Source organism: Bos taurus, chromosome 2, assembly GCF_002263795.3.
Source record: "Bos taurus isolate L1 Dominette 01449 registration number 42190680 breed Hereford chromosome 2, ARS-UCD2.0, whole genome shotgun sequence".
NCBI lineage: Eukaryota > Metazoa > Chordata > Mammalia > Artiodactyla > Bovidae > Bos > Bos taurus.
Genome location: NC_037329.1, coordinates 52,409,732 through 52,436,310, shown reverse-complemented (window position 1 = coordinate 52,436,310; position 26,579 = coordinate 52,409,732). Strand labels below are relative to the sequence as shown.

Genomic DNA, 26,579 nt, shown 5'->3' with positions numbered 1-26,579 from the left:
CTCACAATTCAAAAAATAATCATTAAGAATTAACAATATAAAAGAACATTAAATATAAAGCAAGTTTAATTCAGATACCTAATTTTTAAAACAAAAATTAAAATGTAACATTAAGTTCTTTTATCACTGGCTTCTTAATATTTTCACAAAGAAATCACCCATGGTCAAAATCCTTGACCCTGATATTTTTAAGTCTGATTAACAGTTGGATCATTTAGGAAACAATCAAAATGGGAGTGTGGAGGATGGGGATAAAAGAAAGACAAATTCAGCAACCCAAGTTGAAGTCTGAGGAATGGTATAGTCTTAAACTCTTCATACATATGTGAATTGAAGAAAAAGAGAAGGCAGGAGTATGCTGTTGTTGTTTAGTCATATCCAACTCTTTTGTGACCCTGGGCTTGTACTCCACCAGGCTCCTCTGTCATGAGATTTCCCAGGCAAGACTACTAGAGTGGGTTGTCATTCCCTGTTCCAGTGTATCTTCCCAATCCAGGGATAGAACCCATGTCTCCTACATTGACAGGTGGATTCTTTACCACTGAGCCACCAAGGAAGCCCTGTTATAAGTACACAAACAGCTTTTACCTAGGCAAGGTGATTAGGGCAAATTATGTAACACTGCCACAAAATGACTGATTAAGACATTAAAACCATCTTGATAACAGACTTTTATTAAAGAAAAATTAGCATTCAAAGGATTTAAACCAACGATTTTTCAGAAACTACATATTAAATGTGAACTGACAGATGCCTGTCACCAATGGACTTACAGTCTCAATGCAAAGACACAACACACACAAGAGAAATCAGCATTAGTCAAGTGGTAAGTTAGCACTTGAGAGAAACATGAGAAAGAAAAATTATGGTTGAATGAGACATCTTTAGTCTGAATAATTTGGAAGAATGAGTTTCTATTACATGAGGTAGTAACCAGAACCACACTTTGCAAGGAACATCATAAACAATTTTATTTTGAAAGGGAATTTTGAGGTATTATTATATCTAGTAAGCATTTGGAGCTCAGGAGGAGTCAATGCCAAACTGCTAATCCAGAAATCATTAGAATAGGAGGTGATGGATGATAACTAAATTTACTGTGGTAACCATTTCCTAATATATGTAAGCCAAGTCATTATGCTGTAAACCTTAAACTTCCATTTAAATCTCAATAATATTGAAAGAAAACCAAAAAAGTAATAAAAATTAGACTAGAGGTGAAGATTAATGACAGGAGTACATGGAATCACTCAGAAAGACAAAACTAAGCCAGGGGGGAAAACAAACAAACAAAAAAAAGGACTGAAAATGCATCTTGGGAAAAGCTCCAGATTTGAGGGGTAAGTAGCTAAAGAGGGGAAGGGGAAAGTATAGACAGAGGAAATTTAACAAAAGGGAGGATGAGAGGGAGGCACAGGGAGCAAGTGAGCCAGCAGAGAAAGTTTAAAAAAACAAACAAAAAAAGACAGTAGGAAGACACTGTTACCCTAGTCGCTACTCCAGAAACAAACCAAAAAAAAAAGAACAAAAAATAATGAATTCCTCATCATCAATGAAACAGAGACACAGCTACAACCACAAACCACAAACTATTTTTTAAAAAAGAAAGAAAAATCCACCAAATTATGTGATATCTGGAATCAAATGAGGAGCAATGCTGACAGCCAAACCACACCCCCTCAGATCTCGGGCAGCACAAAGATTTCCCGAAGGATGGAACAGCTCTAAACCCCATTCAAGGAAACTGATTAAAACAATAATGTTTAAGCATCTACCTAGGAGAAAATAAGAGATGTTCCTCTAGAACTTCATGGTCATACCACAGAAGGAGAGAGGAACCATCAACATGCTTTATCTTCAGCTTCCTAGCCGAGATTATCTGTGCCAAATGGGAGGAAAGAAGACAGGAAGGAGTTGTCACCAAACTGCCCCTATGACTCACAGGACCTCAAAGTTACAATGACCTTCACGGTACTGCAAACTGAGGTCAGACATATGCCGAGAGCAAAGGAGCCATCTTGGGTGAAGAAGTGTTTCAGTTAAAAAAATCCGGATGGAAGTGCAAACTGATGTCTTTTATTCTCACTCCCTATCACTGAATATTTGCATCTAACCTCATACTTTTATTCAGGCAATACCTGTTTTTAAAGGAATAGTGCCCATTCAAATATGAGTACAAACCAGAAATGAACCAGCAAAGAATTTATACTGAGGATTGGAGTGAAGGGACATAAGCAACTGGTAGATGAAAAAAGATACTGTCTTGGGAGACAAGGAAAAACTCACAAATAATTTTCCACAGCTTAAATTATAAAGAATATGAGCTACTTCAAAGTAAAGGGCTCAAAGAAAAGTATGAAATATCTAAGAGAAGATAAGACAATTAAAAGAGATAAAAAAGCAAACTGGCAAGCTAAAGAAGCTGGAGATTAAGAAAATGTATATTTATATTTATAAATATGTATATATGTGTGTGTGTGTGTATATATATATATATGTATGTCACAAAAGAAGCAACAAAAAGCAGAACACTTAATATTGAAAGTGAGGAAAACAGACAATAGGCTTGCAGAAAAGCACACAAAATGGAAAGTTTTGAAAGCTATATAAGAGATGAAATGAGATGATCAATATAGAAGATATCAATAAAAGAGATTCAGCCAATACACCCTTGACATTTTTGAAAAAGAGAAAAAATGAAACAAAAATCCAATATAATAAAGAAAACGTTCTCTTTTGGGAGGGTAGAAATAAATACTTAAAAAAAGAAAATGTTCCAGAAAAAATAATTCAAAACAATTAATACTAACACATATCCTCATGAGGTTACAGAATTTAAGAAAGATAAAACAATAAACATAAATTATGTCAGTATAAAGGCAGAAAAAACAAGAGTGGCCTTAGACTTTTCTATAGCACCATTCACTAGTATCTGGAGATAGTGCAATGTCTTCAGAGTTCTAAGGGAAAGATGTAACATCCAATTATGTGATGCCCAACCAAATTGTCCATAAAGCACAAAAGAAGCCTACAAACACTTTAAAGCATTCAACTACTCAAGAAATTCAGCAACCATGAGCTCTTCTCAAAAAAAAAAAAATATATATATATATATAAAAAGATTTATAAATAGTTATAGATAGGCTTCAGTTCAGTTCAGTCACTCAGTCGTGTCCAATTCTTTGCAACCCCATGGACGGCAGCACACCAGGCCTCCCTCCCTGTCCACCAACTCCTGGAGTTTATTCAAACTCATGTCCATTGAGTCGGTGACACCATCCAACCATCTCATCCTGTCGTCCCTTTCTCCTCCCACCTTCAATCTTTCCCAGCAACAGGGTCTTTTCAAATGAGTCAGTTCTTTGCATCAGGTCGCCAAAGTATTGGAGTTTCAGCTTCAGGATCAGTCCTTCCAACTTCCTTTCAACTTCTTATGATTAAACAAAACTTATATTGCTCTTATTCTATACATGTGCTGTACATAATTATTCAGTATCTTCAGTATCTTCAGTATCCCACTCCTTTTATATACTTCTACTTCCAGTATGCATTTTAGCTAGAGTTCTGTATATTAGTTCAGTTAGGTCACTCAGTCATGTCCGACTCTTTGTGACCTCATGGACTGCAGGATGCCAGGCTTCCCTGTTTATCACCAATTCCCAGAGCTTGCTCAAACTCATGTCCATTGAGTTGGTGATGCCACCCAACTATCTCATCTTCTGTTGTCCCCTTCTCTTCCTGCCTTCAATCTTTCCCAGAATAAGGGTCTTTTCAAATGAGTCAGTTCTTTGCATAAGGCGGCCAAATTATTGGAGTTTCAGCTTCAGCATCAATCCTTCCAGAGAATATTCAGGACTGATTTCCTTTAGGATGGACTGGCTGGATCTCCTTGCAGTTCAAAGGACTCTCAAGAATCTTCTCCAACACCACAGTTCAAAAGCATCAATTCTTTGGTGCTCAGTTTTCTTTATGTCCAATTCTCACATCTATACATGACTACTGGAAAAACCATAGCTTCAACTAGACAAACCTTTTTTGCAAAGTAACATCTCTGCTTTTTAATATGCTGTCTAGGTTGGTCATAACTTTTCTTCCAAGGAGCAAGCGTCTTTTCATTTCATGTCTGTAGTCACAATCTGCAGTGATTTTGAAGCTCCAAAATATAAAGTCTCTCACTGTTTCCACTGTTTCCCCATCTATTTGCCATGAAATGATGGGACCAGATGCCATGATCTTAGTTTTCTGAATGTTGAGTTTTAAGCCAACTTTTTCACTCTCCTCTTTCACTTTCATCAAGAGGCTCTTTAGTTCTTCTTTGCTTTCTGCCATAAGGGTGGTGTCATCTGCATATATGAGATTTTTTATATTTCTCCCAGCAATCTTGATTCCAGCTTGTGCTTCATCCAGTCCAGCATTTTTCATGATGTACTCTGCATAGATAGGCTTAGATATAACCAAAAAAAAAAAAAACAAAACACCAGACAAACAAATTCAGCGAGCCAAGAAATGAATCAAAATAAAGAATTAAAGAAGGGAGACAAGGAGATACGTATTGATATAAAGAAACTAAATTTATTTTCACAGAATGGAGACAGAGCTGGTTCTTTGTCCTCTGAATGGATGGGTCCAAAGAGGAGTCGTATTCAAAGCATGATTAAAACACAAAGCTGCTTTAATGCTGCCTCCCATCACCAAGGGCTTCCCTGATAGTTCACATGGTAAAGAATCCACCTGCAATGCAGAATACCCCGGTTCGATTCCTGGGTCGGGAAGATCCGCTGGAGAAGGGATAGGCTACCCAATCCAGCATTCTCAGGCTTCCCTTGCAGCTCCAGTGGTAAAGAATCTGCCTGCAATGTGGGAGACCTGGGTTCAGTCTCTGGGTTGGGAAGATCCCCTGGAGAAAGGAATAGCTACCCACCCCAGGATTCTAGCCTGGAGAATTCCATCATCAAGTGCAAGAAAAGGAGAATAAAAAAGTACAACATATGCTAACTGGAGAAAACTAGGGAAAATTGTTTCAACAGGTACCCCAAAGAAACTGGGTCCTTCCACTTCTGGTCTTTGAGAAACGGAAGTGCAGGCAGCAATCTCAGCAAGTGTAGCAGAATTGGCATGTGCAACAGCCTCAGGATGCCCTGAGAGATGCTCATGGACCTCTGTTTTTATAGAACCAACTGGATCAAGTACTGACTCTTTCTGAGAGTGGGATTCCCAGGTGGTTCAGTGGTAAAAAAACAAAATCCTCCTGCCAATGCTGGAGATGTAGGACACACAGGTTCAATCGCTGGGTTAGGAAGATCTCCTGGAGGAGGAAATGACAGCCCACTCCAGTATTCTTGCCTGGAAAATCTCATGGACTGAGGAGCCTAGTGGGCTACGGTCCATGGGATCGCAAAAAGTTGAACACAACTTAGCAACTAAACGACAACAACAATAACTTTTCAAGTCATCAGGTATTCCAGGGTTTTATTTTTCAGGCACAAATAATCAATATTTTAAAAATACACAACTAAAAGAAAATAACAAAAGGCAATATAAGGTGGGGGAGGGTTATTATGAAATTATATCAAATCATGCGTGTGAAGCTTTTGAAAATGTAAAGCACTGTAGAATTTAAAGAATCTTTCATTCAATGAAAAATAAATCAAAATAAACATTAAAGAAGCCATCAGTTACTCCTCATTTCCTACTTAGTGAATTCTAAACCACTTAGATTTTCAAAACTATTTGTATTCTGACCCCAGGCTGCCTGTATAGTTGATTTCCTATTAGGAGTTCTTTCCCTCAATAGCACTGAACCAACAGGTATTCTTTTAGTCCAATGTATGCTTTCCTGGGTCCATAGTTCTGCTTCTATTTTCCTCCCTAATGGCATGCACCACCTTAACTAACTGTGTAGCATTAAATGCTATTTATTATGCTAGGGCTGTGTCATATGCCATTAATGTACTGTATGAACTTTTTTAAGTGACCCTAACATTGAATTTCAACTTCAATTTCATATAGTCTATTTTTATATAGTTTTTACTGCTTGACCTACACATCGAATTCTTTTTTAAAATAAATAAATGAAAGGAACGAAGAAAGAAGGGGAAAAAAAGGAAAGAAGAAGGAAGGAATAAGAAAACACATTTAAAGGACTACACTTTAAGTAAACTAATATTTTATAATCAAGTTGCATGAGTCAAAACTTGATTTTACTCTATAGGATTCAGTTTCTCCATCTACTGACCAAAGAAATATATTCTCTTTAAGAAAAAAAAAAAAAAAAAGTGGTACTTATTTAGGGACATCAGTTCCAGAGAATGGAATTTTCCTAAGGCAATCTGCTGTATTAAAAAGCAAAAGAGGAGGTAGTAAGCACTGAATACTTTTAAATATAAAACTAAGACTAAATAACTGTGAAAACTAGTTACAAAATAGAATGCAAGTGTTACACAACTTGATAAGGTACAAATTTAATATAAGTAATAAAAATTAGGAGGCAGGAAAAGGGAAACATGTTAATTTATTACTTTTCATTGTAGGAAATAAACTGATACAATAATATATAGTTAATATTTATATATAATATAATGATCCTGATCTGTAACCATTTTTCATAATTTCTTTCTACTTTAGTGAAGTCACTTAGCTATTTCTTATGTAAAGCATCACTTAACTCTTTTTTACTATACTATACTATTACTATAACTCCTTTTGTTTTTAATTTCTTTTACGTAAAATCATGAAGAAGGAAATGGCAACCCACTCCAGCATTCTTGCCTGGAAAATCTCACAGACAGAGGAGCCTGGCAAGCTACAGTCTATGTGAAAGTAGCATGTAGGATGATCATACCATTAAAATTTTTCTCATTTCTCCACCTATAAATGTGTAAGTGTATTTGGGGGGGGGGGGGGTATGTGTTCATAAAAAGAAAAAAAAAGTCTTAAACATTCCAACTTATAATAACTATTTATTTATAGATTTTTTAATGTATTCATCTTTCTTTTTTATACTGAGTTCTTATATACTGAGTACCTAAACATTTCATATAAATTTGTATTTTAAGAACTTTATCATCGAAATCATGACTCTGACTCAGAATAGAAAATCATACATGCCCCCACATATTTCTGTATTCATACAGTTATTTACTCTCAATTTATTCAACCAGTAACTGTCTAGTACCCACTATGTAGAAGTAAAACATGAACTTTTCTTAAACATCTTATGTGCCATCACATACATGAGAAAGTCTGTCCTGGGTAATTACAAAACAAATATAAAGCATGCCGTGTTCTAGCAAAAGGCACTGATCATGTGAAACTTAAAACCTGAAAGAATAAACATAACACAGACACCACTAACAAAATTTTAATTCATTCTTAGTGGATTTTTGTGGGGCAATATAGACAACACGGGATTTTTTAAAAATTCATCTTAATTACAATCAACCTTTAATTAAACAAAAAAGAAATTGTAAATAAATAAAAATGCCATCTCAACACAGTGGTTTATGGTTTGAGCCTTTCCACTTAGAAAAGGGACTACACCTCCCATGCTAGGAAACACTACGCTCTTTCACTCTGTACTCTTAGTATCCAACAACTTCTACCTCAGGCCATTCCCTTGAGTTACGTCCCTCTATACCATCTACTAGTCTAATGCATTTTTGGCATAAAGGGGAAATTCTAATGGCTTCTTAGCATATTTTCCCCCATGAACACATTTAATCAAATGCATTGGTTCTAATTCCTCATCTCACAACGGTGTTGTCTTTTTTAAAAAACAATCCAAAAGAATTTAACTGGACAAGCAAAGCGACAGAAATCACCAGATTATAGTGAACTATTTACCAGAAACAATCTAAATTCCAAGGGGGTAGGTGTAATATTTTAACAAAAATGATCAACTGGAAAAACCTAAAAGAAGGAACAAATTCAAAAACATGCACACTAGTTCACATTCTTGGTTTACATCTGGTTTTGCTCTGAAATGGGGAAAGCCCAGGTAACAACTCTTTGAAAAGGTTACATAAAACTTCCCCTGGTTGCTTTTTGAAACCCACATATATAATGATATTTGTTGGCTGAGCCTTCACATGTGCCTTGCAAAAAAAAAAGTGGTAAACAATTTCAAAAATGATGCAAACTGCAGGTATGCAAAAGGAAATGCTAAAAAGTGTACTATTTATACAGTGTTGAAAGATCTTAGGGAGATGATTCAAAAGTATTTTTAAATAATTCTTTGAAACTTAAAATAAGTGTATCTAGCACCAAAAGACAGATTTTATAAACATGAATGATGAACTGTATAGAAGTTATGAATTGCATATGTCTTACCACTTTGAAAAAATGTTTTACTTGAAGACAAATAATGTGATTATTCATCACCTTCTTTTTATTTTTTTTTTGTCCCATGATTCTTCATACCAACACAGAAGAATTGGGGGGGAGGGCGGGGACTGAAGCTCATCCATTCCAGTACCTCTGATACAAGCACACAGAATTTTCTCTCTACAAGAGTTAAGAGTGGAGACAGAAAAGGAAGAAAGAAGGCACATTAACAAGATGGAAAGTGAGGCTTAGGTAGAAGCAAGAATGAGACATGTGGGTTTATAACCTGGTGCTGTTCTCCCACAGAATGGAAATGGGAATGATGACATAAGATACATATATTAAAGGTCACAAATATGAGCCACAAGCCATGGTTAGAAAATGTGAGATTACTTAGTGAGTCAGACACTACCACCCAGTTCGGGCACAAACAATCACCTCCTGCCACAGACAATGGGGGACGGCTGCTGGACTTCCCCTCATTAGAAAGTCAGGTGTGGTACCTGCTTGCTACAGTTGCTATTCTTGGCTTTGGCTGAGAGCTGTAACAGTGAAGCTTAACTGAAAGAGCGAGGTCACTGTAGTTATGTAGACCTGGGCTTACACCCCACATCTTTTAGTTCTACTTGCAAGACTGTTTCACTCCTGTGAGTCTCAGTTTGCTCATTGCAAAATGTGGGTAACAGTTCACAGGACTGTAGCAATAAAGAGCTGAGGCGATAATGCACCTGTACCATGCTTGGCAGGAACACAGAAGTCCAATACATGAACCCCTTTCCCTATGTCCCTCTCTTGTGGTTTCCTGCATGACACAGACCTAAAACAGTCAACACTTCCAAGCACTAACAAGAAAAGCTGCTAAAATTAAGTTTTTAAACAGTGGTTTTGGAAATTACACATTGATATTTGAGGGTCCCTTCCGTCCTTATGGAATACCTCTCTCAGTCAAATTGGGAACCAGCAGAGTATGGTGCAAAGGTGGTGGGAACAGGCATGATGACATCTGGGTCTGGCCATGGCTCTACTATTTATGTTGTGGCAAATTACAGCAGCCCTGTATCTCTGTTTCCTCATGTAGAAAACATAAGTACTGAACTAGATTAACTTCTGGCTCTAAAATAGCATCCTATTCTCTAAGTAGCATCCTATTGCTTTAAATTCAACTGGGCTAGGTATAAAACACAAAAGACTTAAGAATCAGCTCCACCTAAATATAAGGAACTGGCAAACTGCTTAGTGAGAAAAGAGACAAATACATAATAATTAATTAATAAGACAGCTATTCATATATATAAGTACCATAATAAAAATATTATATAATAATATAAAAAAGAGCTATTATAATAAGTTAAAAAGCAACACCTGCCTTAAAAATAAGGGGATAAGAGAGGACATTGTGGAAATAGCTTGAATTACGAAGCACAATGAAAGTCAGAAGCAGAATTTAAGCTCTAAAGCATCTCATGTTGAAACTGCAGATAATATCACCTAATATTTATCTGTCAAAACATAAAGGGTCTAAATAAGATCTCTTAAAAATCTTAAGATCTCTTAAGGAGAGCCATTATCAAACACTCCACAGTGAGATATTAACAACTTGATACAGATAACAAAAATTTTTAAGCTGAAAAGACAACATGGGGAGAAAAAAGAATTCACTCTGAAATTCAAACTCTTTAGTATGGCACCCAAGACCCTTTACAATCTGGTCCTAATCTTCTAGCCTCATCTCCAACATCCCACCACCATAAATTTCACATTCTTGGCTTCAGGTTATTATTCACTATTTCCTAATTTTAGCCCCAAACAACTGAAAATAAGAAAATGTGATTTAATATAAATGTGACATAAGATAAATCAGGACAGAAATATGAAAATTCCTGTTTCCCCAGCTCTTAAAACTTCTCTGTAATGTGACAGAATGCCTCAACCTATCTAAAAGGAGAAAGCATCAAACAGAATGTGGAGGAAAGGGAAGGACTGGTCAGCAAAGGAATCAGAAAAGCCTTCTAGGCAAATGTTCACAAGATCAAACCAAACCACAGGAAAGGAAGTTTTGGCCGAGTTGACTAGAATAATCTGGTTTCCTTGGCAATGCTCTTCTTAAGAGTGGGTAAGACAGCCTTAAGCTAACTCAGCTGAGAGATACTTCTTCAAACAAATATTTCTCCAGGTTCTCTTGCCATGCTCAATAGGTGGTCTGTGGCAACATGGTTCCCATGTACATTGCCAGAAGAGAGTGCTCTGGTCAGAAATGCTGGGTCAACCTGACGGCTGTATTTCTCAATCATCAACTGACCTCCATATTAACAACTTGGCTTCCCAAGAAGCCTGCCTATAGGGAGACAATGAACTGATCTGCCAAAATAAGCAATCCCATCTGCTTGACAGTTGTATTTCTCATTGGAAATTAGTAAACTGACAAACATATAAACATATACAGATATGTGTGTATCAGTTTCGAATGTATGGCTAACGTGGCCCTGCTCCTGAGAGAGATTCACTCTCAATGGGCCCACCATACCAGGTGTCTAAGAGTATAAAGTCAAACAACAGACCCCAACCAATGACTCCATGAAGGGAAAGGCCATCACTTGAGACCCACTGGCAACAATACATGCTGTTGCATAGCCCTGCAACTTTTAATGTTTACACTCCAACATACGGCATACATCCTTGTGATTTTATCCCTCTATTCATAAAATATTTCCTCTTTCCAAAAAACCTGGCTCTCTCCCCTTCTCCACCTGGAGAACTGCCCCTCCTCCATTAAGACTACAGCTCAAATGTCAGTTCTTCAGTCCCATTTTTCCCAACAACTCAGGTAAAATTAATCACATCCTCTTGAGTGCTGCCACAACAATCCATGCATACCTCCCTCTGCTAAGGCTCTCAGATCCCAGTGGGAAATCCGGTCTAGCTGGCCCCATTACCTACTCATCTCCCCAACAAGGCCCATGCACTCATCTATACTAGCAACTGCTATCACAGCATCATGTATGCTGTGAGTGCTTACTAAATGTTAGAAGGAAGAAAAGGTAAAGAGCTGGCTATGGATAAGTAAAGAAGAGGAAGCAACATTATTCTGTTGTTGTTGTTCAGTAGCTGTCATATCCGACTCTTTGCAACACCATGGACTGCAGCACGCCAGGCATCCCTGTCCTTCACCATCTCCCAGAGCTTGCTCAGACTCATGTCTGTTGTGTCAGTGGTGCCATCCTTCTACACAGGTAGTAAACAGCATGAGTTAAAGTGATAAAATGAGACTAGATACGGTCTGTGTGAGATGAGAACAAGGTAAAGATTAGAGGAATCACTGAGGAGGGTTCTGACAAAAGTAAACAGAAAAGAAACTTACAAACAAATCACTGAGGATCCAGAAAGGTTGATAAAGAGGCACAAATGGGGTTAAGTAAGCAAAAGGAAACCACAGTAAGTTCTTTGAAAGAGTAACATTAAGAATTTGATACTTGGCACAAGGTAGCTGTAAAAAGAACCAGAAATGGGAGTCAGAGTTTGAATCTTCACCCCCACCTTGATGACACCACACAAAATGACTAGCAGGTTATTGTAAGCCTCAATGTATGTATCTATAAAATAGGGATACAATACCTACGTTGCACAGTAGTTCTGAGGATTAAATAATATTATCTAGCACAGTGATTGAGACACTGTATCAATCTCTAATAGCTGCTACCTTGACTGATTTTACAGACATCAACCTAGCATAGAAGGCAAAGTGAATTAAAGGAGAAAATTGGAAGGTAAAAGATTATTAATAGGAAGTCACAGCAGTCACTAGATTTGGGCACAGGGACAGACTTAAAATCACATTAGCTTGGCTTCAGTAACAGCTCTTACCTTAACCAACAATGATATTTCTGACAAGTCACTTCTCTCAGTACATGTTTCCTGAACTGCAGATTGGGATAATAAATCCACCCCTCCTATTTCATAAATGCATTATGTTGGCTTATTTTAAATTTTTTAAAAATAGATTTGGAAGTGTTTCACACTCTATAAAGTACTTTAGGGAAGATGAAGGAACGAAGAGGACAGGGCAAATTTAAGAAATATTTTCAAGAAAGACTCGAGCACATTAGAGACACTGGGAGATAAGGGGCACCAAATGTAAAATGTCAAAGCATTAAGAGAATACCTTCTGTAAAAGAAACTCAGAAATTCAGAGGAGAAGAGAGTCTGAAGGAGATGACTCAAGAAAGATCTGTTTTGAGGCAAAAGGACAACTACCTGAAAAGAGAGGGAAGTGCAGGACTAGAGTCTGGGTGATGGACAATGATGCTAAATGGAGCTCTGAGAACTGCCACCAATATCCATCCCAGTAAGAGTTACAAGAAATGATGACACAGTGCAAAGCAAGAGGAACTAAAGAGATAAGATTAAAAATGCAAAAAGTAAAATACCTAGCAAAGGACAAGGACAAAACCCACCCCACAAAGAAAAGGCAGGTATTACCGTAAGAAGTATAGACAGCAGAGAATTCAAAGCAAAAATCCAAAATAGAGTGCTCATGTAACTGAAAAAACTGAGGTCATTTGGCATTATAAGTCAAGGAGATTGAGAACTGAGGAAAAAATTCTACAGTTGGCTAGAATGTGGTCACCAGTGACCTTCAAGAGTGCAGTTTTAGGACAGAGGTGGGACCAAAGCCAGGTTGCAAGGAGTTAATCATAATTCAACGATCCTCTCATGAAAAAGCAGTTGCCAATAAACTGAAGGTGAAATTCACAGATAAGAGAAAAGCACATTGAATCATTGAAAGGGGACAAACTTTATTTCAAGAAACTTCTTAGGATTTTTAACACTTCCACAGGAGAAAGAAGACTTTAGTTTTCCAAAATCTCCCAAAAGACATATATATAAGTAGCAAAACACATGGCAGTTAGATTTTGCTGCAACTGAAGAACAGGAAAAAAAAGACTTAGCCCTAATAGTGTTTAAGTTTTTATTACAATTAATACGCATACCCTAAATAAGGCATTTTGGTAACTCAGTTACATTAACTACTACAGGAAAGTCATAGTATCCTGTTCTGACTCCAGTCCACTGGGAAAGAACACTAAATCGGAAGCCAGGAGCCCTAATTTTAGTGCAGCCCAGAAGTGAAAGTGAAAGTTACTCAGTCCTGTCAGACTCTTTTGTGACCTGTGGACAATACAATCCATGGAATTCTCCAGGCCAGAATACAAGAGTGGGTAGCCTTTCCCTTCTCCAGGGGATCTTCCCAACCCAGGGATCGAATCCACGTTTCCCGCACTGCAGGGGTATTCTTTACCAGCTGAACCACCAGGGAAGCCTACAGGAAAGTCGTAGTATCCTGTTCTGACTACAGTCCACTGGAAAACAGCACTAAACCCGAAGTCAGGAGCCCTAGTTTTAGTGCAGCCCTATCCATGGACAATTTAATTATTACGCCACTCAGTTTTCCACATTTAGTAAAGAGAATCTCACCTACCCCACCTACTTCCAAAACTGTTGTGATGATAAAATGAAGCAGCATATGTAAGAAATATAAATAATTACATTTGTGCATAATGATAACTATACACATATACACACAGAGCTTCACAAATATAAAGCAACAATCCATTAATCATTATTTTATAGTACAGATGGATTATATCAATTAATCCATATACTATCTTTATTCTGAACAAATTTTATGTTACTAATGTAATCCTACTTCATTATTTCAATTATTATCTGAACTTTAATAAACATACTTAGTAGTAAGTGTCAGTAAGGTGAAATGTTGATTATTCATATCAGTTATGTCATCTACATTGTCCATAAGGCACTTTACCCAAGAAAAAAAATCATAATAATTAAATTCAAATCAGATAGAATATATTTCTTAGCTGCTCTTTTAAAAGATCTGGTGGGAGAGGTTTAAATAAATGATAAATTTAAGATTATTACTATTTCATTTAGCAAAGCTCACTTTCTTTTAAAACATATTACAACTACTCAATATTTTTTCTTCTTATATGTCTCAAATCACCACCAATAAATGTACAACTCTACTAAGTATTGTTCCCCATGCTGGAGAAGACTCTTAAGAGTTCCGTGGCCAGCAAGGACGTCAAACCAGTCAATCCTAAAGGAAATCTACCCTGAGTATTCACTGGGAGGGCTGATGTTGAAGCTGAAGCTCCAATACTTTGCCCACGATGGAAAGAGCCAACTCATTGGAAAAGACCCTGATTCAAGGAGAGACAGAGGGCAGGAGGAGAAGGGGTCAGCAGAGGATAAGATGGTTGGATGGCATCATTGATTCAAAGGACATGAATCTGAGCAAACTTAAGGAGATAGTGGAGGAAGGGGAGACTGGCACGCTGTAGTCCATGGGGTTGCAAAGAATAGGACAAATAACAATAACAAATAGGACAAACAACAATAACAACAAATTGTTCTCCACATAGAACAAAACTATTCAACTGTACTTCTTTTTCCTCATAGGACAGTCAGAACTTTCAACCTGATTTTAAAAAGGGAGAATGAGTATAAACATTCTTGCTTATATTTTCAAGCAGAGATTTGGTCTTCCATCCACATAAAAAAAACTCGATGGAAATAGCTCTTAGATAAAATCATCTTGTCATAAAACATGACAGTCAGTAGTCATGAGTATCTGAAAAGCACTTGAAGTGTGACCCTATTTGCTCACACTCTAGAAATAAGCATATAATCCATGCTGCTTTCTTAATCACTGCAATCTAAATATTGAACAGCTTGGCTTTCGATATTATTTTTCCAGCATACAGAAGGAACCACACTAGCCATTTTGAGATTAATCACTTTAATAATCAATCCATTTCAAAGGCTTAGGTCTCTCTGAAACTAGTTTTAGGATCAAAAGTAATTCTAGAGTAAAGGAATTTTGCCTGAGTAACTATCCTCCATAAAACTGAAAAATCACCTATAAAATATATAAGTATTTCAGAGTAGACAATAATATAAACACTTGCATTTAACCTAAGTCTTGAGATAGTGAGCAGAACTGGATGAAGTTAAAAAAAAAATTTAAGTACATTTTTCTGCAGGGCTTTTTCCAGAATCTACTACTCTCTAATCCCCAGACCCCTGGCTTAGAAAAAGCCAGGAATTAAATGGAGGAAAAGAAGATGCAACCAACTATTCCACTACCTTAGTCCCAACCTGAATTTCTGGTTTTAAAATCTCTTACAATCCATCTTAGCTGAAAAGGAAATTAAAAAAAAAAAAAAAAAAATTAACAATTGAAGATTCTTTGTTCCTCTTCCTGATCCCACTTCCCTCTTTCCCAGAGGTAACCACTTGGCTGACAGTGGGTCTGTCATTCCTATCATTGACTAGTTAAACATCATCCACATGTGATTGCTTTTATAGAATTAAACTCTACAGCCCAGAGGCTGTGTCTGATATTGTCTTCTCTGTAGCATCTAGTAATCAGCATGCGCTTATCATTTAAATGTGACAAATACCTCTAAAGAAAATTAATAAATATTTAGTAAAACTAATTAAACAGAATCATACATTGTCACAATAGGAAAAAGAAACAAATTTCTTCCCCATTTATGAAAGTCAGCTAGGCGTCTATTATGTAAAGTTGATCCAAAAATTCAAATTATTGAAAAGTTGGGTTTTAATTTAAAAGACTGAATAAATAAAATTTAAAAGACCAAATAAAATTTAGGTTTGAAAAAATACATCTTTCATCCAAATAATTCCCTATAAACTCAATAATTACAATTTATTCTGTTTGTTTGTTTTACCACATTAGAAGTTATTCTTCTGTATTCCCTAGGCAGCAGCAAATAACACCATGCATAAGGACAGATATAATTATATGCCAAAAAAGACAGACCAGGACCCTCACACTCCAAACTCCCCTCTGTGGCTCCTTCATGCCCCATATGTTGCTAATAAAACTGTTTCAATCATACCTATGAGACAGTTTTACTGACATATCAGGCCTCTTGGTTGTTCACAAGGCTAACCACCAAAACTGCCACAAATGCAAATTTCAAGACTGAGGCAAGTAGAAATCCACATTGTGTGTGCGTGTGTATTTGTGTACACAAATGCATATATATTTCGGAGCACAGAAACGTGCATTAAAACTATAGTTCTACTATTTGATTCAGTAAACCTTAAAGTGCCCATCCTGGCTATATAGACATATAGAAAGTTCCAAGATCTGACAACAGTATGCCATTCAAGAAACCATAACCCTAACTTTATCCTTTCATATTGTTAACATGATCAAATCAAATATCTGACTGGTAGAAAGCAATGACAGTCAGAATTGTTAGTAATATTATGTGCTGTGCTGTGCTGTGCTGTGCTGTGCTGTTCTGAGTCGCTCAGTCATGCCGACTCTTTTTCAATCCCATGGACTCTAGCCCGCCAGGTTCCTCTGTCCACAGAATTTTCCAGCCAAAAATGCTGGAGTAGATCGCCTTTTCCTCCTCCACAGGCTCTTCCCAACCCAGGGACTGAATCTATGTCTCCTGCATCTCCTGCATTGTCAGGCAGATTCTTTACCACCGAACCACTTGGGAAGCCCCCAGTAAAAAGACACAATGAAGAAGGGTAAACAATGGAACACTGAAACAACAGTTAGAAATTTTATAAACCTGCTAAATTGATAAATGATCTGGTATTCATGCACCTGATTCTCTACTTCAAGAAACTAAAACACTTTCATCACATGTATGGCTAAATTCATCATACATAAAGTTTTTTCATAAAACATGAATGTTTAAATGACTTAACAAAAAAAGGGTTTTTTTAAAATCCTGCTACTATAGGAAATGCTCAGTTAGATCAAGATGAATGCATTCTCAATCTTTTCTAAAAAAACTTCTCTAGGGAACCCTCTCTAAGATGTTATTTCAACATGACCTCAATTATTAAATCCTCTGGGGACAAGACTCCTTTTAATAAGTCAGCCCAAGAACAAAGGGGCTTGTGAATTCTAGTCTCCTTTGATCTATGACGGCAGCAAACAGGAAAGAAGAGGCAGGGGTGTTAGTTCAAGTACAAATCTTTCATAGGACCATCTGACCATTATCCCAGGGTTCAAAAGACCCAATCAACACCACCACACAGACAAGGGAAAGGGACCTATGCTGAGAAGGCCTGGAGAAGTTGTCATAAGGATCGTTATTCTAGGGAGTGATCAAGCCTAGAAAACATACCAACTCTAGAACACAGTGGGTGAGCCTACAGGGATAAACTTGTAACACTGGCCTAACTTCTAAACTACCGCAGTGCACCCTATTTGTTGAAAGACGCATTACTTCAATTGAAATCATAGAATTCTAGAGTGGGCAGGAATCTGTGAATTACATGTGGTTCCTTCCACCAAATGCAAAAAGGCTTCATGTAGCATTCTTTTTGATGACAGACCCAATCTCTTTGGGAAATTCACAATGATGAGAAGCTAAAAAGCGACTGTTGACCCATTCCTAAAGGCCTTGCTTGAACATGAGTGTGTAATTTCTGCCTAAGTTTTCTTGTTCATTAATGACGCGGGCCTGCTACTCAGACTTCAAATCTGACCCACTCCATCAGATTCAGACTTTGACTTTGTCTAGCCTTTGGACAAGTATCCACTTACAGGTCAGACATTCTAAATGGAATTGTGACCCTAGTCTATCATTAGATTAGGCCAGTTCCCAGGTTTAGCTCCCCTGGTCAGCCCTCATCTATGACAGAGCACTACCACCATCACCCCTAAGTTTGCCCACTGCTCAGTCCTAACAGCCCTATGATTACAGATAAGCTTAATATTAGAGGACTCCATCTTGGCCTCTCCAGTCCAGTCCAACATCTTCTCTGATCCATATAGCTATAACAGCCTTTTGCTAATTGTTACTAACATTCTACCAGGGCTTCACTGGTGGTTCAGCAGCAAAGACTCCACTTGCAATGCAGAAGACACAGGAGACATGGGTTTGATCCCAGGGTTGGGAAGATCCTCTGGAGGAGGACATGGCAACCCACTCCAGTATTCTTGCTTGAAGAATTCTATGGACAGAGGAGCCTGGCGGGCTTCATTCTATAGGGCTACAAAGAGTTGGTCACTACCGAAGTGACTGAGCACACACACCAGGGTCCAAGAGCACCTGGATTTCAGAAAAAAACTGTAAACCTTCTCCTCTGAAATAGGCCCATTGCATATATAATACTGTACATAATTTTAGAAGGTTCCCCATGAATTCCAAGTTAAAAACCCCTGATATCTATAACGGGGACTCATTTTTAAAAAATTAAATACATATTCCACACACACACACACACTAAGGGGTACTCCTGCTAGACTCCCTTGCAACTTGAGATCTGTATGTGCTCTAGGTTTCCCAAGGAGGAACACTCCTAAGGAGTTCAAAAGGAGAAGGAAACAAGGAAAAGCAACCAAGTAAAACCAGGCCAGCCCATTCAGCAATGATGGCAAGCAAGACAATGATTCTTCTGGTACCAGCAGCAAAAGCCAAGACTTCTCATTCAGCACTTCCAAACTTGAACAAGGCACCGTGCTTCTGAATCCAGAGATGGCCATGGCTCCCTCGGCAAGCCAGCTGAAAAGTGTGGTTCCAGGAGTTGGTTCTAGAAACTCAGCTAAAGTCTATTCTTTCCTCTCTTCTAATCCTCAAACATCCTATATTACAAGTTAATAAATCCCCTTCTGCTTAAACTAGCTGTGATGATTCTGTTATCTGCCACTCAGAGAGCCCTTTCCAATATGTGGGCCAAGTAAACAGAACACCTGAAATAAATATTTAAATATACTACCAAAACTGGCCTTAAAATATAGACCTTTGGTTGCATAACAATTGTATGTACTTAGTGCCACTGACCTATACACTTAAAATGGTGAAAATCGAAATTTTTACATTATATACATTTTATCTCAGTAAAGAAATATTATTTTTCTAAACATCCCCCCGAAATTTGTATTTCAGCCAAGGAATCAAGAACCCTTAGAAAACCTTGATTTAGTCAACTTATTCCTGTTCCAAGAGTATCAAGCAAGAAAGTCATTTATTCTCTAAGTCTAGCCTTTTGGTCTCTAAGTACAAAGACTGGAAGAAATCTCAACATACATTAGATCAATCAGACACTAAAATTCTGCAGTGGGTGGAGGGTGGAAAAGGAACAAGGCAATATTTGTTGCAAACTTACTATGTGACCATGATAAGCCAAGTGCTTTCCATATATCCTCATTTAATCCACACAACAACAACACCCACCCAACCTCATTTGTAACAATGCTTCAAGGTAAATGTAACTAACTTTTCTTACTTATGAGAAAATGGAGGATGAAGAGCTGAGCAACTCGCCCAAGGTGCACAGCTATTGACTGCTGGAGTAATGACAGATCAAGATCTGTCTGACTCCAAAGCCCTGGCTCTGTCTATACGACATTTCTCTTACTGCCTGCCACAGCCACAGTGCTCAGCAGGCAAGGGCTAATTAAATTATCCACAGTGATGGAATCATCGCCCAGCCAGGAAAGCAATTCTTGAGAAGTGTCACCTAGACCATTAATATAGTATGCCCTGTAGAGTCAAGTGTGATGTTCAAATACAGAAATAACTAGATGATGATGATGATAATGATAATAGCATCCAGCTACCATTTGCTGAGTGCCTATTATGCTTTAAGTGCTCCATATACACTACTTCATTTAATCCCCTGAACATCCCAGTAAGAAATGCACAGTAGGTGTTACCTTCATTTTACAACAGAAGAAAATGAGATGCAGAGATTGAGAACTCTGCCAAAAATTACACAGCAAGTTAAGTTCACAGCCACAATTTGAACTCATGTCTCTATAATGCCCAAATGCATGTGTGGGGACCAGAACTTATATTACCTTTTCTCTTCTAAAGAGCCAAACACGGGCCTTATACGGTAAACATTCAGTAAACCAGCAGTTTTTACTTTGAAATTAGGGACACCTGCCAGTGAAAGGATCAGAACTCCTTTTCTTCACACTTTCAGCCTAGCCCATCTCTCAATTCTCCCCACCTCAAGGGAGAGAAAAGAGCTACAGACAACCACTAAGGCTTGCTCTATCAACCCGCACATACTGTTAGAAATTATACAGACTACATGATCCCAAGAGAACTGTATGAAAGCGAGGAAATTATCTGCAAGGCGTCTGATTCAACAGGACCAAGGCGAGACCTGAGAATCTGCAAACCCAACAAGCTCCCAGGTGATACTGCCTCCAGACCACGCTAGCTTCAATTACCATCCTCAGACTTCTTTATGTCCACCAAGTTCAGTCACCAAAGAGTAACTAATGACAAACAGGAAGATGCCATTCAACTCCCTTTGGTACAGGGAGGCTTTATAATGGAGATACATGAACAAGCTGGCTGGGTGGAGACTATGCAGGAGACCACACAGTCCAGATCCAGACAATCAATGGGTCCTCAATGAATCCAGTAAATGTCTGAAACTATCAATGACACATGTAAAATGCATTTCTAAGAGGTTATAGGGTAGGGTGTGGGGGTAGAGGGAGGGGAATAAAATTTGAATAAATAAAATACAATTTGAATAAAAGGAGTAAGATTATAAATTATATAATAAACATGTGGAAACTCAGCACAAAGAGAAAATATTGCCCTAGCCCAGTACAAAACTTTAGATAAAGTCTAACTTCTAGAAAAATAGCTTTATTTCCCAAATAAACCACAGCAGCATAAAAAGTTAACAGCAATGGGAATTCAGTGTATTCCCAAATGATAATAATGAGCTGCAAAAGGTCAAGAAAACTTAAGACAGAACATACACAATGATGGAGTCACTGTTCTCTTTTATTTACAAACAGAGAAAGGAACTTATTTATTTAGTATCATTATGACAGACCCACCCATATATGGAAATAGTAGCTTGTGTAGTTAACTCAAAATATGGTCCAAACCACATGTGCTGGACTACAAGGAAAATCCAGTCTCATAAAGCAAAAATACCACTACTTAAAATTACATGCTAGCAAAATTAACATTTTGTCCTAAACAAAAGCTAGGACATGATTTTGTTTTTGTTTTAATTCAACAGATACCAGGACACTCTACCAAGATACCATATCAAAAATAAAAACCAAAAAAGCAATTATAACGAGAAAGAAACTGACATAGTGGGACTGATATAATGGGGGAAAATGGAAAATAATCTAAATGTTCATCAACAGCAAAAAAGATAAATGGGGATATAATCATAAAACAATATAATATAGCTCTAAAATTCACTGAACTATAGGGGAGAAAAGGATAGTTAGGGAGTTTGAGATGGACATGTACACACTGCTATGTTTGAAGTGGATAACCAACAAGGACCTACTGTATAGTAAAGGGAACTCTGTTCAATGTAATGTGGCAGCCTGAATGAGAGGGATGTTTGGGGGAGACTGGATACATGTTAATAATTATGGCTAAGTCCCTTTGCTGTTCACCTGAAACCATCACAACTAAGTTAATCGGCTGTACTCCAATACAGGCTTCTTCCCAGGTGGATCAGTGATAAAGAATCTGCCAGCCAATGGGGGAGGCAGATGAGACAATGGTTCAATCCCTGGGTCAGGAAGATCTCCTGGAGGAGGAAATGGCAACCCACTCCAGTATTCTTGCCTGGAAAATCCCATGGACAGATGAGACTGGTGGGCTACAGCCCATGGATTGCAAAGAGTTGGACACAATGAGGTGACTGAGCACATGCACATATCCCAATACAAAATAAAAAGTTTTTTAAAAATAATTTTAAAATTAATAATAAATAAAATTGAATTCACTGAACTATTTAGCAGTGGAATTAGGGGCTGAACTGTATCTCCCCAAAATTCATATCTTGAATCCCTAACCTCCAGTGCTTCAGAATGTGACTACACTTCTAAAGAGGGCCTTTAAAGAGGTGATTAAATTAAAATGAGTCAACTAAGGTGGGCCCTAATCCAATATGACCAGTGTCCTTATAAGAAGAGGGAATTCATATACAAAGAGACATTAGAGATGTTCACCCACCCACCAAGCAAGGACAGTGACCAGCAAGAAGCTGGCCATCTGCAGGCCAAGAAGAGAGACCTCAAAATAAAGCAAGTCCACCATCACCTTGATCCTGAATTTTCAGCCTCCAGACTGTGAGAAAATGAATGTCAGGTTATTTCTACCACGCAGTCTATGGTATTTTGTTATGTTAGCCTATCCCTTCTCCAGGGTCTCTTTCTGACCAGGAATCGAACCAGGGTCTCCAGCACTGCAGGTGGATTCTTTACCAATTGAGCTACGACAGAAGCTCATGCTGGCCCACAAGGACTAATACAAATGATCCCAAACTCAAACATTCATAAGAATCACCTGGAGGCCTTACTAAACACAGACTTTGGGGCCCTTCTCTCAGAGTTTCTGTTCATTAGGTCTGGAAAGAGGCCTGAAACAGACCTAGTTCTCAGGGATGCATGTTCTTGCAAGGGCCCCGCTCTTGATGTAATGTTCTGCCATTACAATCTCCAAAGGATTAATAGTTTGAACACTGGTTCTAGCATTGGCATTTTGCACTGGTATGCACAAATTGGCTCAGCAGTAAAGAACCCACTTGCAATGCAGAAGACCTGAGTTTGATCCCTGGGTTGGGAAGATCCCCTGGAGGAAACAGCAACCAACTTCAGTATTCGTGCCTAGGAAATCCCATGAACAGAGAACCCTGGCAGGCTACGGTTCATGGGTCACAAAAGAGCTGGACATGACTTCGGGACTAAACAAACAACAAACAAAACACAAATGTGGCCAGTTCTGGCCTCAGAATTTTTATTTCCAACAAATTCCCTGTGATCCTAAATTTGCTGACCAGGTACCACATTCTGAGAGTTGCTAAACCATCTGCTGAACCAGGTAAGTCTAAAAACATAATACTGGGGAAAAAAAGAGCAAGCTGCAAAAGAACAAGTATAGATGTCATTTATATAACATTTTGTTATGGATGTGGTATTTCACTTCAGTTCCGTCTGACTCTTTGCGACCCTATGGACTGTAGCCCACCAGGTCCCTCTGTCCATGGGATTCTCCAGGCAAGAACACTGGAGTGGGTTGCCATGCTCTCCTCTGAGGGACCTTCCCAACCCAGGGATTGAACCCCATCTATTATGTCTCCTGCATTGGCAGGTGGGTTCTTTATCACTGGGAAGCCCTTTGTAATGGATATTATATATGTATAAAAAGAAGCATGGCAATGTAAACACCCAATTCAGAATACCTGCTATCTCTAAGGCCAGTAAAAGAACAGAATGAGTGATCGGCACCACAGAGAGCCTCAGCTCTGTCTACAAAGGTCTATTTCTCAAGTGAATGAAAAATAAAAAATTGAAGTAAACATGGCAAAAAGGTTCAGTTTTGAAAGAGCTGAGAGTTACATTGTGTTACTCTCTATACATTTTTGCACTTTTCTGTAAATTTAAAGCACTTAAAAATTTTTCAAAGAGAAAAGAACCTTAACTATTATATAACTCTGGCACCATCGACAATTGAGTAAAATATTCCATTCAAAATTTTAAATTTTACCAGTTGGAAGAACAATTCCACTTATGAAAAAAAAAAAAAAAACACAACTTCATGATAACCAAGATATAAGGTTACTTGAAGCCTGAGAATCATAATTTAAAAGACTAAATAGATATAAATCCACTTCAAATGAACACATCTAAAAATTTACTAACATACTATGGAAATTAAGAATATTAAAAATGAGAACTACTATCCCTTAGAAATAATGGTAACTGTGACATTCAGGTTCATTTGACTCTAGTATATCTTTTGCATGAAATGACAAAAATAAATTTTAAGCTGTTTTAGAGAGGCAGACAAAACATAACAGGTGAAATTTCTGTTTAATTTAATTTAAATTTAATTTAAATTAAATTTAATTTAAATTTGTTTAATTTAATTTAATTTCTGTTAAACCTACAGAAAATAATAGGAAAAGGTTAAATTAAAATGAAAGGAACAGAAATAAATCTTAGAAAGAAAATTTCAATCTAAAAAATATAGAATAAATACAAATTTCATAAAAATAACTTCTAACTATTAAAATAGCCAATTGTGTGTTAAAATATGAATAATCAGTGCTGCTATTTTCATTTTATTGGGAATATAAAATGGAAAAACTTTTCAGAAAGAATGTAAAAACATAAATCAAGGGTATTAAAAATACTCACTCCCTTTAATCCAGTAATTTTCTTTCTAGGAATATATCCTATGGAAAAAATCAAAATACTGAAAACAAACATTCACACATGAGCATGTTAATCATAACATTAGTAGTATAGAAAAACTACCCAAACTAAATAAATCACAATGCATACATATGATACAATATAAAATTAAATAAAAAGGAAGATTATAAGATTACACACACTATGATCTTAACTATCAGTTCAGGTCAGATGATCAGTCATGTACGACTCTTTGCATACTTAAAGGACTGCAGCACGCCAGGCCTCCCTGTCCGTCACCAACTCCCGGAGTTTACTCAAACTCATGTCCATTGAGTCGGTGATGCCATCCAATCATCTCATTCTCTGTCATCCCCTTCTCCTCCCAGCTTCATTCTTTCCCATCATCAGGGTCTTTTCAAATGAGTCAGTTCTTTGCATCAGGTGGCCAAAAGTACTGGAGTTTCAGCTTCAGTATCAGTCTTTCAAATGAATGTTCAGGACTGATCTCCTTTAGGATGGACTGGTTGGATTTCTTTGCCGTCCAAGGGACTCTCAAGATTCTTCTCCAACACCACAGTTCAAAAGCATCAATTCTTTAGAGTCCAACTCTCACATCTATACGTGACTACTGGAAAAACCATAGCCTTGACTAGACAGACCTTTATTGGCAAAGTAATATCTCTGCTTTTTAATATGCTGTCTAGTTTGGTCATAACTTTTCTTCCAAGGAGTAAGCGTCTTTTAATTTCATGGCTGCAGTCACCATCTGCAGTCATTGTGAAGCCCAAAAAAATAAAGTCTGCTACTGCTTCCCCATATATTTGCCACGAAATGATGGGACCAGATGCCATGATCTTAGTTTCCTGAATGTTGAGCTTTAAGCCAACTTTTCACTCTCCTCTTTCACTTTCATTGAGAGTCTCTTTAGTTCTTCTTTGCTTTCTGCCATAAGGGTGGTATCATTTGCTTATCTGAGGTTATTGATATTTCTCCCAGCAATCTTGATTCCAGCTTGTATTTATCCAGCCTGGCATTTCTCATGATGTATTCTGCGTATAAATTAAATAAGCAGGGTGACAATATACAGCCTTGATGTACTGCTTTTCCTATTTGGAACCAATCTGTTGTTTCATGTCCACTTCTAACTATTGCTTCTTGATCTGCATACAGATTTCTCAGGCGGCCGGTCAGGTGATGTGGTATTCCCATCTCTTTCAGAATTTTCCACAGTTTGTGGTGATCCACACAGTCAAAGGCTTTGGCATAGTCAATAAAGCAGAAATAGATGTTTTTCTCAAACCCTCTTGCTTTTTCAGTGATCCAACGAATGATGGCAATTTGATCTCTGGTTCCTCTGCCTTTTCTAAAACCAGCTTAAACCTCTGGAAGTTCACGGTTCACGTACTGTTGAAGCCTGGCTTGGAGAATTTTGAGCATTACTTTACTAGTGTGTGAGATGAGTGCAATTGTGCAGTAGTTTAAGCATTCTTTGGCATTGCCTTTCTATGGGATTGGAATGAAAACTGATCTTTTCCAGTCCTGTGGCCACTGCTAACTTTTCCAAATCTGCTGGCATATTGAGTACAGCACTTTCACAGCATCATCTTTTAGGATTTGAAATAGCACAACTGGAATTCCATCACCTTCACTAGCTTTGTTCGTAGTGATGCTTTCTAAGGTCCACTTGACTTCCCATTCCAGGATGTCTGGCTCTAGGTGAGTGATCACACCATTGTGATTATCTGGGTCGTGAAGATCTTTTTTGTACAGTTCTTCTGTGTATTCTTGCCACCTCTTCTTAAGATCTTCTGCTTCTGTTAGGTCCATACCGTTGTGTCCTTTATTGAGCCCATCTTTGCATGAAATGTTCCTTTGGTAATTTTCTTGAAGAGCTCCCTAGTCTTTCCCATTCTATTGTTTTCCTCTATTTCTTTGCACTAATCACTGAGGAAGGCTTTCTTATCTCTCCTTGCTATTCTTTGGAACTCTGCGTTCAAATGGGTGTATCTTTCCTTTTCTCCTTTGCTTTTCA

The 26,579-nt window shown here is 37.7% G+C and overlaps 1 protein-coding gene across 23 annotated transcripts in view; it reads right to left on the bottom strand.

Moving 5' to 3' along the window:
• The window catches only part of GTDC1 (glycosyltransferase like domain containing 1), a 496,188-nt gene that overhangs the window by 432,032 nt on the left and 37,577 nt on the right, over positions 1-26,579 (bottom strand). Inside the window, exon 1 of one of the 23 annotated variants that reach the window (XM_059875290.1) lies at positions 1,776-2,399. The exons of the other annotated variants lie outside the window; for them this stretch is intronic. The gene's annotated coding sequence lies outside the window, so the exon portion shown is untranslated. Of the gene's footprint in view, positions 1-1,775; positions 2,400-26,579 lie in introns of those variants that run through there. 23 annotated transcript variants of the gene reach the window in all.